Genomic DNA, 18,088 nt, shown 5'->3' with positions numbered 1-18,088 from the left:
GAACACACACGCACATACACACAGATAATATATCTGAGAGAAATAGAGTGAGAGGAATAGGGGAAAAACATCACGCTCTGAAAGTACTGGGCCAAAGGAAGAAATGTTCCAGATGTTGTTGATGCACAGGAGGAAAATGTTAGTTCTGGAGAACAGCACTATATAATCTGGGACATTTTAGCTCAGAAAAATGGTGAGTTTGGAGAGGGGAGATGACAGAGTAAGATGTTTATAAAAAGATGCACTATCTGGAGAAAGTGAGCAGGGATACATTTTCCTCCATCTCTCCTAATGCTAGAACCCAGGGTCATCAAATTCATTATTATATTTATACCTCACTGTTCCTCCAAGTAGCCCAAGGATCATACATGGATATCTATATCTGTCTATCATCTATCTATCTATCTATCTATCTATCTATCTATCTATCTATCTATCATCTATCTATCATCTATCTATCTATCTATCTATCTATCTATCATCTATCTATCAATCTATCTATCTATCTATCTATCTATCTATCTATCTATCTATCTATCATCTATCTGTCTATCTATCTATCATTATTAGTATATCCTGCCTTTCTCCAAGGATCAAGGTGGCATATACTGTTCTTCCATTTTATCCTCATAATAACCCTGCAAGGCAGGTTAAGCTGAAAGGAGGTAACCAACCCAAGGTCATCCAGTGAGCTTCATGGCTGAGTGTTGGATCTGAGACCTGTTTCTGTCTTCTGCATCACTGGTATAAGGACATGAATTCTGCTCTCCTTCAATGTCAATCCTAAACCATGCATATAACTCAGCTTTCATGAATTGTCAAGTTATGTTTTGTCAGCTGATCTTCGACTTGTAAAATTCAGTGTGAAAACTAGTATGCTGTTTCAGGTGGTGATGGTGGCAGTGGTGTATGTCTGAAAAGCGTTTTAAGATTTACAGCAATCAAAGTTCAGGTGTCCATGCCTGGATAAATTCAAGAGTAAATTGTTATAAAACAAGAAGTGCATTCTAAGAGCAGTTGTTGTGGTTGTTGTGGTTATTTATTTATGCCTTATAATAACTACAGCAATGTCAGCACAGGTGAAACAGCCACAATTTCCTCTGCTTTCTGAGTAAAGACGGCTTGAGTATTTGACACATTTACAGCAGCAAACTACTCAGATCCACAAATCCCCCTCAATTCCCCTCCAAACTGAGAAGACAATTCCTCTCCCCCGATTGCTCCTACACTCCTGCCAACCTAGTAGCCAGTGAAAGCATGCCAGTGGAAGTAGATAAATAGGTACCGCTGCAGCAGGAAGGTAAACAGCATTTCCATGCACTCTGGCTTCTGCCACAGTGTCCTCTTGCACCAGAAGCAGTTTAGTCATGCTGCCCACATGACCCAGAAAACTGTCTGCGGACAAATGCTGACTCGCTTGGCCTGAAACCAGAGATGAGCACTGCACCCCATAGTCAAGTGTGACTGGACTTAACTGTTCAGGGGTCCTTTATCGGCCTCTCCAACTTCATTTCCCTGAAAAAGAATCCAACACACCAAAAGACTGGATAATCACACTGACCTGCTCTGCACTCTCTCAGCAACTCCTCCTCCTATCAATATTAGTGCAGCAACACTGAGCTACTTTACAGAGTTGATGTAGCACAATCTTTCTCAAGCCCAATATCACAACGCCTTCCTAGAACATAAATATAGCAATGATGGTTTTAAAATGGTACCTCGGTTTTTGAACAGCCGAGTTCACGAACAACTTGGAACCTGAACAATGCAAAACCGGAAGTAGGTGTTCCAGATTTCAAACTTTTTTTGGGAAGCCGAAGGTGCTCCGCTTTGAGTCCCCCTATGTTTCCTGTTGCACTGCAGATTTGTGTCCTCCTGTGTATTTCCTGTTGTGCTGATCATTTGCACCCCCCTGTGTGTCTCATTTTTTCTTCCATAGGAACATAGGAAGCTGCCTTATACTGTCAGACCATAGGGCCCCCTACATCATTATTGTCAACACTGACTGGCAGTGGCTCTCCAGGATTTCAGAAAGGGAGTCTCCCCCTGCCCAGCCTGAAGATGCCAAGGATTAAACCTGGAACCTTCTGCATGCAGAGCAGGTTTTCTGCCACTTGAGCTACTGTGGCTGCATTGGCCCCACTCTACTTTGGCCCCTCCATGACTGCAGGTTCTTGACAACACTGTGCAGAGCACTGCATCCAATAATTAGTCCAGAAGGTGCTGATCTTCAGGCATACAGCAGTGACTTACAGTGTTGCTAAGGAGGAAAGAAGAAAGTAACTAGGGTGATTGCATTTCCAAAAAAGAAAGAAAGAAAAAAGTCACAAGAAACATATTTATCAGCGGAACACGTTCCCAAATATTTGCTGATCCCAAATTAGAACCCATTGCCATGACAACCTCTAGCCGAGAACCATCATCCCTTCATTTTCCAATTAGGAACAAGCAATCTGTTCAATTTGGTTTTAAAGTATATCAGTTTCTGTTTAATTTGGGAAACAGGAGCCCATAACCCAAGACAGGTTGTATTGTTTACATGGAAACTGTAAAAGCAGATGGGACCACAACCCACACTGCAGTTGTGCAAAATTATGTGCTGCGGCTCATTTAGAGAACCAGAGAAGTAGGTCTGAGAGTTTGTCTACATAGAAATCCAACCACAAGGGGCCCTTCTAAATGTCCCTTTTTATCAAGCATTCATCATGAGCATTTCTCATATTATCGGGTGCTTATCACACATACAGTTCCATTTGCATCTATAAATGTTTTGGGGTGGTCATACTGCTTATTTACAGCAGGTGTATGTCCTGCTAAAACTCTGTAAGTTCTCATACCACAAATGTTCTGAGTTAGTTCTTGTCCTGCTTTAGTTGCAAGAGTGCCTGGTTTCCCCCACCCAAAAGGTGTGCATGTAGCATCTGTGCACATGCCCCATTGGTACCCAATTGGCATAATCAAATCAAGATATTAGAAGGAGCAGCAAACACAAAAGGGAATGCCTACCAGTATGATTGGGAAAGAGCAAAACTGCTCCTTATAATCAAATGCAAATACATTCAGGCATGGACTACTCTGATCTTACTGGAGTGGCGAGGGAGTGAATTAGCAGATAAATACTGTAATGCTCAGACAGGGACGTCTATTGTCTAACGTTCTTGCAAATGAACCAGAATAAATGCTCTGTAAATAGATGACATCGCCCAGCTTCCTTGCAAACTTTGCACAAAGAGATCAGTATGAATGCTCCAGTTTGAATGTCTGAAAGCAACCTGCTTTCCTGGTTTTGTTGTTGGCTCAGTTTTCCTATTTGGCTTTGAAGAATCCTGTTCTTCCCATGTCTCCACTGTCCAATGCTCTGCATGTGGCTGATTTTAGATGTAAAATGACTAATTATTTTGTTGTGTAAATGCTTGATATAGTTAAGCTGTTCCTTTTGCTGTAACCTGTGTATTTATTGCTACGATAATAGCCTCAGCTGTCTCTTGTTTGCAGGCTTATTAGTAATTACCACAGTTCTCTGTTGTCCTCTGTTACTGAGCTTTGATAAGGGGCAAACAGCACTTTAAACAACAGCCACATGTTGCCTCTGGATGCTGATTGCAGAGAATCACAAGTGGGGAATACCGCTGTTAAACTAATGTCCTGCTTGCAGGTTTCTCATTGGGATCTGCCTGGCCACTGTGAAAACTAAATAGGCCCTGCCCTCAACGCTACTGGAGCTGACCCTAGTCCATAGGAACCAACTCCTAGAGACCAAGGTCCCTTTGCCCCCTCCCCCTATAAAATATTTGATGCCCCCTAGGTTGATGGGCATTGCCATTCAAATGATGTGTTCATACCATGTATTGTGATTATGTGCAACGGGGCTTACTTACCCCCCTATTTTATTCAAGTTGGCCCCCCTTCCCAGGGCTGTCTCTTTCCATTTAAGTTGTTGTTGTTCTTACCAACCCTGCCTACCCACAGATCACTGGAGCCGACTCCAGGGGGCTGTAGGTGCTTCGGCACCTGCAATAATATATTTGTGGGGGCTGCCCACCCTCAGAGTCAATGGGAAAGTTGAAGCCCTCCATTGCGGGCACCCACAATATCTGGTGCAAGATGGCACCTATGCCACAAACCCTCCTTCTACACCATGGGTAGGCAAACTAAGGTCCGTGGGCTGGATTAGGCCCAATTGCTTTCTTAATCCAGCCCATGGACGGCTCAGGAATCGCCACATGGGTCGCCAGTGCACACATTCTTTCCCTCTCCCTCCCTCTCCCTCACATGGCGGTGCCACCTCTGCCTCCTCCCTCCCTCCCTCCCTCCCTCCCTCCTCCTGGCTTCTCCCTGCCCTGACTAGAGGAGGAAGGAGGCTGGGCTTTGTTGGTGCCAGCAACAGCAGTGCTCGAGGGGCTGCCAATTTAAGTAGTCCCTCTCTGGAGCCCTTTCACACACCACTCATCCTTCCTCTGCTGCCAGCCCTTGCCACTCGCAAGACACAGGTAAGCAGCCACCGGGGCTCGTGGTGCTCTTGCATCACCCCCCCCAAAATATAGTCCAGTCCCCCCACAAGATCTGAGGGACAGTGGACTGCCTCCCTGCTGAAAAAGTTTGCTGACCCCTGTAGTCTACACCTTATCCAAACCCCCACCCATCACAACTCTTTCAAGCCCCCCACCCTGCAATTGGAATTGTACCTGTGATCATGTATAAGCACCCTGATAATATGAACAACACAGAGATGTGTTTACCGGAATGGGGTGAGGTGGTGGCGAGGTTGGGAGAGCTCTGGATATGCAGTGCTGACATCTTGCAAGTGAACCTCTGGGGCTGCTGCCACCAACTTGCCACTCCTCCAGCCTCATCCTTGTGAGCATCAGCACTCCCACCACCAGTAGGAAGGCACCACTTCCATTGCTGAATCATATACTGGAAAGAAAGGGCTAGCTGGAGTTTCATAGTCTGCTGTCAGGCATCTTAGTTGACCTGTGTTAGTACAGGATGCTGAGGTAGGTGAGATCCAGCAGGATCTTCTTCATGGATGGGAATCAACTATGTACTGGAAAATTTAGATGGGACAATGAATTATACTTGATCTTGCATACGAATATTTGACTTTTCATGTTACGGAAAATGCCCTGGAAAATGTGAGATAACGCTTGTTGAAACATCATCTAACTTCCCTGCAACAAATAAGAATGAATTCCCCCCCCCCAAAAAAAAGACTTCTAAGAAACACAGTCTCAAATGCAGGCCTAGGGATTGTCATGAATTCATTGACAGTAGTAAAGGTCTGCATTGCTAAGAAGTGGGTAAAGAACAATGCCCCAGCATTATTAGACTGGTTTAATGAAATTTGGTCTCTTGTAGCACTGATTAAACTGATTAACATATTATAGGAGAACTGAGGAAAGTGAAGCTAATTGATTTATGGTTAAAAATGGTCTTCGCTTATCGTGTTTTGAAACAACACATCTCAAGAAAGCATCATTCAACACCGTGTCTTTGTTCTGCTGTTAAAAAATAAAAGTGTAACCAGCAAATGTTATGAAGCATGTGTCGATCCATTTTTCATTGTGAAATATAAATAAATAAAAGAAGGAATGCCGCACAAATAGCCAGCGCCATATAATCTACCTGCAAATAAATCAGTATGAATGTTCAATAAATAGGTCATCTGGAAGCTCCTCACCTAGTAGCAGTTTCTAAGAGCACTTGTCGTAGGAATCGCTCAGTGTTTGGCCAAGTTTATTTGTTCCACATTTGAGTCTCCCATAGCATCATTTTATGAAGTTCGCAGCAGCAAATATCACACTCCCTTACCACCTTCCCCACTTCCTGCAGCAATCCATTGCCTGCTCCCTGCTTACCAGCTGCCCAGCTGGCTTCGCTTTCCACTTTGCTAGCTCCTCCACACAGATCTGTCACAATTTGCTTGGCTGTTGAACCAGGCCTGGCCTGTCAGGCTCCCAGCTGTCCTGTATTTTTTTTATATATTAGAGTGAGCATCTTTAATTGTAGCATCATAAGACAACAAACCCCACTATGAAAGGACTTTCTCTTTATATAGAAAGGTGTCTCTTCCTCCAGCCGAATTTTATTGCTGTGCCAAATAGATGTGTCATGGCTCCTGAGAACTCCGAGAGCAAAGAATATTTGGTGATTTCAGCTGATGCTGTATATCTGCTGGCTTATTTTATTTATTCAGGTAAAAAGATTTGTGCACTGCCCTTCAGCAGGGCTTTCAAGGCGGTTTAAGAAAAAAGAGAAAGCATCCAGATAAAATATTGCAACATGGAAAGAGAAAGAGAAAGAGAAAGAGAGAAACAGATGCGTTTAAATACATTTAAAGACCTGGTACCAACATGTTAGCTGGGTCATTGCCAGACAGATATAGCTGGAGAGGAAATTTCTCAAATTGGGTGTCACTGCCAGCATTACCTTGGGTGGCAGGTTCAACTGTGGGAAAGCCCCCATAGATGACCTCAGTGTACACAAAGGTTGGTATGGAAGAGGTCGTTTCTTGCCAGAAGCAAATGTGTAGGTGTAGCAATGGATGGGACAGTTATCAATTGCTGGAGACCACAGGTTGGGAGAATGCTGCTGAGCTCAGGACCTGTTTGCTGGCTTCTCATTAGTACTTCTGGTTGGCCACTGTGAGAACACAATGTGAGAATACAATGCTTAGATGGGTCACTGGCCTGATCCAGCAGGCTCTTATGTTAAGTAGGCTACATTCTAGCTACTCAAAACCTAGCCCAGAGCTAGGAAAGACCAAACCTCTCTGTTCCTTTCTCCTGAATTTGCACTGCCTTGGTCCAGTTTGCTCCCCAAAATGTTCTCAGGACTTATCTCTCCAGACTCCATTTGTGATATTCCAATGATTGCTTATGCCTCTGAGGACAACCATCTTGTTGTTATACATGATGAAAAGCAAAGGCAGCCATCTACTTGTCAGGTAGTACAAAGTATCTATTTCTGTTCAGCTAAAACCCACAGACCAATTTGAAAATGGCATAATCATGGCTTAATTGAGGAAATGAACCCCACTGTAGCACCTCTTGGGTAATCAGTGGTGGGCTTTATGCAAATGTAACCAAACATGTGAAAAATGAATCTGAAATCCCTGAAGATTTCCTTTGGTTTACAAGTTTCTTGATGAACAGATTTCAGCCCAAGTGTGCTGGTCCAGGGGGGAGGTTACCGTGGGGCGAGGTCCAGGACCTGAGTTGAGGGTCGGCAGACAGTCCTCCACGGGCAAAGCGGGGTCCACAGCAAGAAGCCGGGCAAGGACAGGAACTCTGGGGGAACCGGACTGGGTGCTGGCCGAAACAGCTCTTCAATGACGTTGCTCCCACAACCTGGGACCGGGCTGACTGGCCTTTATCTTCTCTGAGGCCGGGGCGGTCCCAGCCCCCAGGAGACCCGCCTCTCCTGGCCTTAAGGTGAGCACTCCTCCTGGGAGCAACCAGTTCCCTTCGCCTCTCTGCCCTGAGCCTCTGCAGTTCAGGACAGGCTGAAGGGTTACTGGGCCCAGGGGGAGACTCACCTGTAGGCACTGAGTCCTCAACCACTTCCGGAGTCAGAGTGGATTCACCTGGTCCCTGCTCCTGAGGATCCGGCACAGGTGCAGGCGCTTCAGAATCAAGGCAGGCCCTGCCCCAGCTCAGCCGGCCCTGGAGGTGGGGACTCCTGTGCAGGCTGGGATTCCTCCGGTTCAGCCTCTGAATCGGATTCCCAGGCCATCACACCAAGTTAAAGCAGACATGTATTTGCTGAAGCACACTGAGGTCTGCTGTATAAAAACAGATAGAATCCCACAACCCTTCAATTCTGCATTTGCGCAGAGACTGCATAGTTCCTTTCTCAAGAAATGCTGCCTCCTTATTTTGCCATCCATCCATGGTTGAGGTTAGAAGGCAAGCTATTTTAAAAAGTGATGAATTTTTTAAAAAGAGCAATTTACCAATTAATTAATTTGCTGCATTTAAATACTGGCCATCAACCAACTCCTCTGAGCAGTTTGCCATTTAAGATACAAAATGCAATAATTCTAAAACAATAAAAATGAACTGTAAGTAATATAAATCAACACACACACCAACAGGCACACAAAACCAACAACTAAAAACCAGCATAAAATCAAGTTAAAACCAGCAGCTTAAAATTAAGGTGAAAAATTAGATGCCTTTGGTAAATTAGAAGGCCTGTTCTGATTTCTAATGTGAGTTCCGAGTGCAAATCTAGGTCTTGAACAGGTGCCTGGCTGGGTATGGGCTTACAAATTGAAGGGAATCCAGATAAGACAGGCACTATGTATGACCAGTTCCCAGGTTCAGGAGCAGGTGGAACAGACTGTTCTTCATGAGGTTGCATCCCCCTTGAAGGAGCATGTGTGAAGTTTGGGGAATTTCCTACAACTATTTCTGCTCAGGTGGCATCAGTGAGTAACTACGTCATGTTTTGGCTGGTACACCAACTACAGCCTTTTCTGGGTAAGTATGGCTATGGCCACCCCAGTTCTGATAACTTCCCAGTTTCACTACTCTAATGTGCTTTGTGTGGAGCTTCCATTGAAGATGCTCCAGAAGTTGCAACTAGTGCAAAGTGTGGTGGATGGAGTGTTTGTGGGAGCAGCAGCATACTGCTCCCATTTTAAAACATCTACTTGGGTTGCCCATTGTCTTCAAAGCCGATCATGCCTCTGCAAGTATTCATACCACGACAAGGACCACGGTGGAGCACTTGCTTTGCATGTAGAAGGTCCCAGGTTCAGTCCCTGGCATCTCCAGGTAGGACTGGCAGAGATTCCTGCCTGAAATCCTTGGGAACAGCCACCAGTCCCTATGGACAACACTAAGCAAGATGGACCAATAGTCTGATTCAGTATAAGGCAGATTCCCATGTTCCTAAGTTGACTTTATTTAGCCAAATTGTAGTTGCTGCTCCTTCTTCTTGCTCTCTATATTTGCCACCCCTCACCCTACCTATAGATATCTGGGGCTTCAGGCCTGTCACAAATATGGGCCTCAAATTCTGGTTTGAAAACAACTGTCTCACCCACTGGTTTATCCCCTTCAAAGTTTCCCTCCTGGCACTGCTATGGAGAATGCTGCTGAAGAACCTGACCAGCTTGGGTAACATCTAATCATGGCCTCAGGCAGCTAGAGCATTAACATGGAGGAACTGATAAAAATGTTAGCTAATGTTATTTCCATATCTATAGTCAGGGTCTCTTTTTATTTATTTATTGGAAGGTGTCAGGACTGCCACTAGGTCCCAGCTCACAGAGGACCAACGCCCAGTGGATGTTATATACAAAAGTCTTTATTAAAGTTTAGTTTCCATTTCCAAGCTCTGGGCGCGCAGACCCACGTCTGACGCTAGACCGGCTAAGTCCCCTCTGACTCACTGCTCCACCCACACCAGTTTAAGATTCTAGCCCGGCTCCACCTCTTGCGCTGCTCTTTCCTGCGCTGGGTCCTTCTGCCCTCTGGGGTTCCCTCCTTCCTGGACTCCTCTGACGCTGAACCTCCTGAGTCTTGCCCCTCCCTCCGGCAGGCTTTAGGACCTGGCTCCCTTCCTGGGCTCCCCGCTGTGCCGCGCTCCTGTACATTTGAACTTGGCGCGCGCGCCCAGCCGGTGACTTTCCTTCTGACCGTTTCCCCGCTTCCTGATGTGGGTGTTGCCAAACCTGACTCCTCTCCTCCCTCTGGTGGTGAGGACACTGGTCCCGACTCCTGGGACTCCCCCTCCCCACTGCGCTCTGGTGGAGACGCTGGTCCTGATCTCCAGCTGCTGCTCAGGGACTCCCCGCTGGCCCCTTCCTCCTGGGGCTTCCCCCCTGGACCCCCCTTCGCTCTGGCCACCGGCGCTCCCTTCTGTGAGTCCTCCGATTCGCTAGAGAGGCTTGTGGAATAACTCTGGCCACTGTCACTGCCTGCGCCCCCCTCGTACTCCTCCTCCTCACTCTCCATTTGCTCCCCCTCCTGTGTCTCTCCTTCTGAACCCCTGACAGAAGGATTCCACTGCCTCATCAACTCAGTGACTAATGGGGGGGGGCTTTTTATAATGCAACAGGCTGTGGGCAAATCCCTGATGTGAACCTCACTCATCTTTCTAAAGCTTCTGACATTATATAGGCCATTTGAAGCTCATAATAGAATTCAGGGGTCCTGGTGTTGGGAGTTTTTGCTGACTGGAAACCATTTCATCTTCTCATTCAGGCCACCAAGTCATTCCGTGGATCTCCTCTGTTGCTGCTTTCCTTAGGGACCCCCTGCTGGTTCTGTAAATGAGTGTTTTGCACATATTCTGATATCTGTTCAAATGCAGACATCATTGTTAACTATAGTTCCTTTGTCACAGCAAAGCCACAGCTCCGTCTGTCTTAAAGCTCCATTTCTGCAAGTTTAGACAGAGCTGTCAGTCACACACCAAACTGGGTACTCATGCAGAATGCACCATTTATGACGGAGGAAACCATTCATCTGTCAAGCTCATTATGTTGCTTTCTTTCTTTGATACACAGAGTTATGGATATTTATCTTTCCCTGGGCAGATTTACTAACTTACAGCATTTTTACCCCACACTGTAGCTAAAAAGTCAGAGTAAGACAGGGTGAGTGCAACCCTGTTTGTTCTTGCACTCTCAATGACATGTGACACTATTGGCTACAGTGTCTTTGTGGAATGAGGGAGGGGTGTATTACAGTGCTTCCATTCCTACCTGTAGGGCTGACCCCAGAAAATAAAGCTAGGAGATTGTTGCTTGGCACCATGACTTTTGAGTTGCGGGTTCCTGCAGGGATCCATTTTATCTCCTATGTTACTTAACATCTACAAAACCATTGGGATTAGCCTGCTGATGGCACATATTCGGTCTGAATGAGGAGAGACTATGAAGGTGTTGGGCTGGTGTATGCAGGCAGTGAAGTAGTTGGATGGGGGCTAATAAGCTGAGGCTGAATCTGCCTAAGACAAAAGTCTTGATGATGGGTGGTTCCTTTGATCAGGAATTATGCGCATGACCTGCCATGGAAAGGGCTGCACTCCCCCATGAAGGAATAGATAATAGATTCATCATCTAGATTCATCATCTCCTGTATTCCAAATTGTCACTGGAGTCTCAAGTGGCTTCTGTGGCTAGGAGTGCTTATTATCAAGCTCAGACTGATTATCTAGCTAGGAGCTAGGTCCACGCTCTACGGAGCGGTTGCAGCAAATCCACCAATTTATGTACTCCCCCCCCCCCCACAACCTGAGACTGAGCCTGTGTGGAAATTTCTGCTCATCCCTTTTCCATTCCCTCCTGGTTTTGGGAGGCAGCGGTGCAGAAGAGGGTGGGGAAGCACCTGGACCTTCACTTGCCTGACCTGCCTCTTCCTCCCTCTTCTTCTGACCCATTCTGTGCTCCACCCACCAGCTCTGACACTTCCTTTGCCTTCTTGCCTTCTGGCTAGTACAGGTCTCTGCAAACTGCTGCCCATTCTCCCAAGTCAGCCCTGTTGTGCACACTCATCAGTGGTCACTGACACATGTATTTGGCCCTTGGGCCTCAGGTTCCCGGTCCTTGACTTACATCATTTGATAAGCAGGGCCCAATGCACATCCAAACAGGCTGATCTTTGGCCCATGAATAGCCACATCCTTTTGCTAATATTGTAAGCATGGAGCACTTGCAGCGCAAGAGGTTTTTCTTTTGTGTGATAAAGGAACACACATGGAAACACATGTGGAAATGTTCAATGGAACATGGCTTTAAAATTGGATAAAAATGCATGTGTTTGGAATCTGGAGAAACTTGTGTTTTTAGAAATCTTTCTTTCTTTCTTTCTTTCTTTCTTTCTTTCTTTCTTTCTTTCTTTCTTTCTTTCTTTTGTCTCAGCTGCGTTGACTCATTTTATGGGGAAATGTGGTCTCATCATGCTGGTAACCCGACAGCAAGATATCGTTCAGATGCATTTTGCTGCTTTATTTCACCATTTTGATGCAGCTTTTTCTTTTCATTGGTCGGGTCGTAGTGACCTTGAGAATGTTATTTATGAGGCTCAGAAGAAAAGAGGAGGTGTGGGGGGAACTTAGATTAATTTCTGCAGCCTGGTCAGGGCCTCACATTGTACATCAAGGAGAGGAAACTTCAGGACGGGGATTCAAATGCCTCTCTATTTGGCCCTTTTGTCTCCTGATTTAAATCTAAATAAATAGCAGATCCAGAGAGGCAGTTTTCATTGGGACCCTGGCAGGGACAGCATGAGAGAACTAGAGCTGAGCTGAACTCCTCTATCCCTAGTTCCAATTATTAAAAGAATTTGCAAACCACCCTTCATTTCAAGGAGAAATACCAAGGCAGTTCCAAGTCCATTAATTCCAAGGCTGCTGAGGCTTTCATTCAGCTGCTGCTTATATAACAACAAACAGAATCAAAATCTGCATGTCCATTGCATTCAGACCATTAATGATACGTCTGTTTCAACCCTAATCAAAAATGGCCATGAGCCGCTTGATTAGCAAGCTGGAAAGCTCTATTCAAAACCCACGAAGAAGTTATTCTTTGCAGCTAAGACTTTTACTTCTCTAAATTTATTTAACAAAACACGCATACTACTCACCTGTAAATAAAGCCTCTAAGCCTTATAAAATAAATATTAAATTTGTCAATAGATATCAACATCAAAAATAGATGGTGACAGAGTTATAGAATTATAGAAAATTATTTATAGAAAATTAAAGTCAATAAAACCAGCCATTAAAACAATACATTCTAAACAAAAACTTTTCATCTGACTGCCCCCCCCCCGGCGGACCTGTCTGCCCCAGGGCAATGCATATCCTGCTTTGTCTGAACACCAAGGTTGACTTGAGTTAGCCCAATTTGGCTTGGGGTCTGGGACTTGACCAGATCAGCTGCACCTCTATACTATTATCTACCTACCTACATATCTATCTCTCTATCATCTACCTACCTACCTATCATCTCTATCATCTCTATTGACAGGAGTAAATCAGCAGTAAGTAAGACACCAAGCAAGTTGGTGTTCACTCTTTATTAGCAAAAACAGGATCTGCACAGGAGTGTCAGCAACTCTTCTCCAGCAGGTCTTGCCCCGTGGATCAGTTGCTGAGACTGAAGGTCCCCACTTCCCCACATCTGCCTAAGTCCCATTCTCTCCAAGCAATTTGAGACTGCACTTGCATGAAGCTCTAACTTCTCTACCCTTTTCATGCCTCTCCTGGTTCTGGGAGACCAGGGGGAAAGGGAGCTTGTCACAGCAGGAGGAGAAGACACCCGTGACTCTTCACCAGCCAGACTGATCTCTACCCCTTGGCCCCCTCTCCTGCTTCAGCTTCTGCCTCCAATTCTGGACTTCTCTCTGCCAGAAACTCCCCCCGCTCACTAAGTCCTGTTGCCGCTTCAGCTTCTGATACTTCCTCTTCCCTGTCTTCTCCTGCTTCTCACTCTAACAACTCATAGTCGTCTCACCATCACTCCTCAGACTATGAGCCTTCTTCCCTTGAGGGTTCCCCAGCTGGTTCCTCCCACCACTCCTCTGCTTCTAACCAGTCCGTGACATCAATATGGGTTTCACCTTTTGATCAGAGATATTTATTTGCTGATTCACTTAAAAACAAAATCTCAAGAGGGAAAACTAAGGGAAAACTATGTGGAGTTTTGTTGGAGATGCAGAGAGGCAGAGTGTACAATGATGCATATGTTGTGGAACTATAGGAAAATAAGGGAATTTTGGGACATAATATACAATGAACTTAAAAAGATGTTTAAGATTATCTTTGTAAAAAACCCCCGAAGCCTTCCTATTGGGTATAGTAGGTATGGACATTCCCAAAAACCTGAGGAAGGTCTTTATGTACGCAACAGTGGCAGTAAGAATATTAATAGCAAAAAAAAAAAAAAAAAAAAGGAAATGAGAATCAACTCCGACGAAATTGGATTGGCAGGTGAAACTATTGGAATATACTGAATTAGTAAAAATGACAGGAAGAATTAGAGACAATACAGAACAATAGTTTGTTAGAGAGTGGGACATGTACAGAAAATATCTTGAAGAGCACTGTAAAAATTCTATGGTAGGCATAGACTGACCCCTGTATAAACATAGAAAATCTTATAATAATAAATATTGGGAAGAAGTTTGGAGTGATAATGAAAAGTGTGCTACTGAAAAGAAAATTAGGACCCTCTGATGGGGTGACAGGAAGTCATAACAAAAGTTGTGTTGCAAGAAATTAATTTGTCAATTGTCAATTGTAAATTGTAATACTTTTCAGTTTATATTTTGTTTTTTGTTGACTGTAACTTTCTTTTTTTTAACCAATAAAGAAAAAGAAAAAAAAGATTTCTGAGCTCCATGTTTCCAGTCCCTCACAAACTTGCTTGGTTCGTACAAGCCTTGTAGATAATTAGTCCATGAGTGTCATTCTCCGTTATGAATGTTCCAAAGAGATCAATCCATCATGTCTCTTTCCAACCATGCCTCCATTTATTTTTAAAGGATTACACCAAACTATTTCTTGGAGGTAAGGCTTCTTTTATCTCTCCCCTGCCAATGGTGTCATTTTTGGGTGATCCCTTTCGCAAAGACAATTGCTGGCCAGCAGCAAGGTTGCATTGAACATCTAGTCAGGGTGGCCCTGCCTCCCTTACAACTACATTCAGGGTGAAATATACCTTGTCAGCAGCTGAGATTAATGACACCACTGTTGTTTCTCTTCCCACTGTATCTGAGAAGCTCCTGTGGCTCAAATAATTTAGCAAAGAACTTCTCATTCTCAAGGTCAGTTTTCCTTTTTCCTAGAGTGGATTGTGTGACACTTGTATTCTCAAGCTGGAATTCAAAAGCATTTACCAGGTGCTTCTGTGGTCTAATGTCAGCACCCAGCTATTCTGTCAGCTTTTTCTGTTGGGAGTAAACCCACAACGCTTGCTGTAACTTGCCTGAACAGGGAGGGAGTCGAAAGGCAGCCACTTCTTTCACTTTTTTCTCAATGGGCTGTTTTTTTTTGTTTTTTTCCATGGAACTCCTTGCTGCAAGATGTGAGCTGCAAGCTCATTTGTTTTGTCCCCCCCCAACTTTGAAGTGATATTTTATTGGGGGGGGGGAATCAAATATAAAGCAGCAAAGTGATGCAAAAAGGAAAAAAAAAGAACAAAACACACATCCTTGTAAAAAAGGGGGCCAACAACATTATATGAATATATTCAAAAATACCTAACGCATACATTCTTTTATGGATTTGATATTATTATCCTAATACTAATATAAATATGAATAGTCTATTACATTTTGTATAATTTCATTCCAAATATTGTCCTATTTATCCAAGCACAGTCTACGGCTGTGCGCAGTCTGTTTGTAGGTTGCAAGTGTAATACATATATACAGATCGACTGATTTGTTATTTCTTATTACAGATTAAAGGAGATCAGGTCTTTACTCTTCCAGTTCATCAATATCAGCCTCTTGACTACAATTAGAGTGCCATTAGAGACTACCATTTTTGTTGAATTCCATGTACAGTCATACCTCGGGATGAATACGCTTCGGGCTAAGCATTTTTGGGTTGCGCTCTGTGGCGACTTGGAAGTAATGGAGTGTGTTACTTCCAGGTTTTGCCGCACGCGCATGCGCAGACCATCAAAATGACATCATGCGCATGTGCAAAAGCGCCGAAACATGACCCGCACACGCTCAGATGCGCGGACATGGGTTATGTTTGCTTCAGGATGCGAACGGGGCTCCGGAATGGATCCCGTTTGCATCCCGAGGTACCACTGTAGTAGGTGTATAGTTCAGAAGAATATTCTCCGCTGAATTTTTAAAGTGTCTTTTCCCTGAACAGTTATACAGTCATACAGTCCAGCACTGCAAGATCGTTTGTTGAGGGTGTTGGGATCTGTAGTTCTGGGAGGAGCAAACTACAATTCCCGGGATTCCTGGGCAGGCAGAGCTGCGGGGGAATGTGCTTTAAACGCATGGTGTGTACAAGAGGAAAGCACCCGTGCAAGAATATTCACTCATTTCTGAGTGGCAAAGGAATCTTTCACAATTCCCATTTTTGTTGTTGTCTTGTTGGGCTATGTGTGTGTGATAAAGGGGAGCCATACTGGGGTAAAGGCGTCTTCTTCTATTCGTCCCCGTGTCAGTTTCAGTTTATTGGTTAATTTTTCTAGTAAGGCTGTTTCCCATACTGTTTGGTACCATTGGTCCATGCTTATTCCTGACAGGTCTCTCCAGTGTCTGGTTATGATGTTTCTGGCTGCTGAGAGTAGGTGGGTTATGAGTTCTTTGTGGTGTAAGTGGGCATTGTTGTGGTAGGGCCAATTCTGGGGTGATTTCTAATACTTGCTTGGTTATTTTACATATTTCTCATATGGCTGTTGTCCAGAATAGTTGGATTTTGGGACACTCCCACCACATGTGGAGGTATGTGCCTGTGGAGGTGCACCCTCTCCAGCATTTTGGTGAGGTTGTATGTGTTTTCTTTAAAGAGAGGGAGGGGGAAGGGGGAGGGGATGGAGAGAGGGAGTGGGGAGAGAAAAAGAGAGAAGGAAGAGGAAGGGTGGGAAGAAGAAGAAGAAGAAGAAGAAGAAGAAGAAGAAGAAGAAGAAGAAAGGGGGTGAGAGAGGGAACTGTGGCAGTGGCAGTGGTATGGGGGAAAAGTCTTGTTTTAAAAGGGGGGTGGGGAGAAAGGGCTCCCCCCTCAAAAACAGACTGACAAACAGGCTAAAAGGGGGGGTCGAGTTTAAAAAACAAAAGGGATAGAAAACAAAAATGGGGATGGAAAGTAGAAAGTGGGAAAAAGGAAAAAATAAGGAAAAAATAAATAAAAAGGAGCTGAGTGTCTGGGAAAGGATTTAAGGAGAATATTTATATGTTGAGAAGGAGGAAGTAAAATAAGGATAAAATAAAATAAATTGGAAGGAAAGAGGACAACAACAAAAATCCCCCCGCCCTTTTTGGGGGTGGAGAGTGTGTTTTAAGTAATATATGGATGTATTTTTAAAATGGTAGTAATAGAAATTTAGTAGAAGGGCTGAAGACTTAGGGAAAAGGGGGGAGGGGTTTTCTGTGGTTTTTCTTTTAAAATGAGGGCTAAAATATATGAAGGGGGAAATTTATGTATTAAAAAATAGAAGATGGAGATGATAATAGCAATATAAAAATATTATATATATATATATATATATATATATATGCAGGTTTTGGTGTCCTCGGGTGTCTTCCCGTGTAAAAGTTGGGGTGTCTAGGCGACGTTTCGACGAGGTCTCACTCGTCATCTTCAGGCTGGTGCTTTCGGCTTCTTGTTACTGGAACAGAGCGGGATCTCAATGTTTGAGTTCCTATAAATACTGTAGAGGGGGTGTGGTGTCTAGCCTCCAATGTTCTGGGCAGAGAGGAAGTTCCCAGGCTAGTGTGCCTTTTCTTCTTTTGTTCCTTAATTACTTGAGAGATACCTTGAGTGATTTCTTGAGTGATATCCTGAGTACCACTTAGGTGGGTCATTAGGTGTGGATTAGCAACTAATCCACTCTGTTCCAGTAACAAGAAGCCGAAAGCACCAGCCTGAAGATGACGAGTGAGACCTCGTCGAAACGTCGCCTAGACACCCCAACTTTTACACGGGAAGACACCCGAGGACACCAAAACCTGCATTCCTGTACCCGTGAAAATCTACGAAAGCATATATATATATATATATATATATATATATATATAACTATATATATAACATTCCTTTCTTTTAAAATAAAAGTTTAAAAAAAATATTTTTTTAAAAAAAAAGAAACGGGAAAGAGAAAGAGAAAATAAAATAATAAGGGGGAATAAAATAATAATGATAATAAGAAATATATATATATAATAAGAATATATATATAATAAGAAGATAATAAGAAATATATATATATATATGTGTGTGTGTGTGTGTGTGTGTGTGTGTGTGTGGAAAAAATGAGGTCTTTTCCAGTGGGCCTCCCTCTGGGCTCTGGCCTGCTTCTAGCGCGCTAGCCATTGGGGAGGTGGGCTCGGGTTGGGCCTGGGTTCAGCCGCGTGTTTCCTCGCAGCCTCCGTCTGCCCTC

This window comes from Podarcis gaigeae (genome assembly GCF_964106915.1).
Source record: "Podarcis gaigeae genome assembly, chromosome: Z".
Classification (NCBI taxonomy): Eukaryota; Metazoa; Chordata; class Lepidosauria; order Squamata; family Lacertidae; genus Podarcis; species Podarcis gaigeae.
This window is presented reverse-complemented; position numbering follows the sequence as displayed.